Source organism: Adiantum capillus-veneris, chromosome 30 (assembly GCF_014529385.1).
Source record: "Adiantum capillus-veneris isolate H3 chromosome 30, ASM1452938v2, whole genome shotgun sequence".
Lineage (NCBI taxonomy): Eukaryota > Viridiplantae > Streptophyta > Polypodiopsida > Polypodiales > Pteridaceae > Adiantum > Adiantum capillus-veneris.
In genome coordinates, this window is record NC_140960.1 from 59,618,067 (window position 1) to 59,619,704 (window position 1,638).

The window sequence follows — 1,638 nt, forward strand, 5'->3', positions numbered from 1 at the left end:
CACTAGTGCTGCTTCACACTCTTTGCACATTACACCTCACAAAACTTTACCTTATTAGCTAGAGTCAATACACCTTGCAAAAGTTTACTTAATTAGCCAAAGTGCTTAAACGTGATTTTAAGCACTTTTTGAACATATTTTCAAGTGCTTCAAAACCATTTTCAAGCAGTTTGTAGAAGTGCAAAAAAACATTGTCTGGCAGTTGTTGTAAAGGAGTTTCTATGGTGAATAAAATATCTTACTTCCAATGTCTCTCTTGCATATTGTGTTGGTGTCCTACCTCTCGTTCCTCTCTCCCAATCCCAAAATTTTTGACATGGTATTAGAGAAACAGAGATAAAATCCTCAAGAAATCCCCTTTCATTATATCATCCCCTTGAAGTTGAAGATGGCACCATGTCTACACAACCTATGCTTTGAGTGTCCAACCTCGGGGGGTTCACTATATATAGGTATTGTATAACACGTGCATTCAAGAGGTATTTATAAAACCTCTTATTCTACAGCTTTTGATGTATATAAAGGCCTCTTATGTATCAACTTTCTTAATAAAAAGAACCTTTATGTATCAAAATTTTCACGTGCACAATTTAAAACACCCTTATGTATGTGTATTTTGTGTAAGTTCATAAGAGAAATCAACCCCTTTTGTTGGACTCACATGCTATCGTACATAGTGCCCCCCGAAAGTCCAACCACAACAATAATAATGGTAGGGGAGGTCATTCCTCTAGAGGTAGAGGAAGAGGTGGAGGTAGAAGCTATTATAATTGTATCCAATGTTATTACTATTCAAAGTTTGGATATTTTAAGTGGGATTGCAGGAAGAAGCAAACTGTTTTGAAGGGAAAATAAGCTAACTTCATTGATGGAGAAAGAAGTTCTTAAAGCTTTCAAAATGACAACTGGTTACTCTCTTTGGAAGAGATCACACATGCTAATATTGTGACTATGGGCTCAAGTAGGGTTGCAAATTGGCTACAACAAAACGATCTAGAACACTATATTTGTGCTAGGAGTGCCTTTAGGCATGTAAGAGCATCGTGCCAATCTTTATGCATCTAGCTAGAGTAGATGCATATGTAGGTAGAGAGTGGCTACTTAGCTTGGGTCTCTATTTACATATACGATGGAGTTAGAGCACCAAGGCCGAGTTACCAAATTGCAAGGATACTGCATTACCCCTGCAACCCCATTGATTTTCAGTATGGAGTTATATCGTGCATTTGATAGGGGAGACATTCCCCAAATTTATGCTTCTTATTTTATTAAACATCGCATTGGACAAGAGCATTATTTGAGAATCGTGGTTGCTTAGCGTTGAATTAAACAAGAAACAATCCAACGCAAGAGATAGAGATAAAAAGTAAATGTATGAAACATATTTAAAAGCTTATTAGATGAGTTTCTTGACGTTTGTCAGATGATGCTTTTTTTTAAAAAAGTTTGCGATTTGGAGCTGGGCCCCCCTATGCACGAGTGATATAAAAGAGATTAAATACATGCAACTCAATTATGGTCACCCAACATTCCCACAACTTTAGGAGTATTTAGGGGACAACCAGCTTTTACCCGAGCACGTCCGGGCGGACATCTGTTGACCGCCGGTCATGTGCAACGGGCAGCAGCGGCTACTCC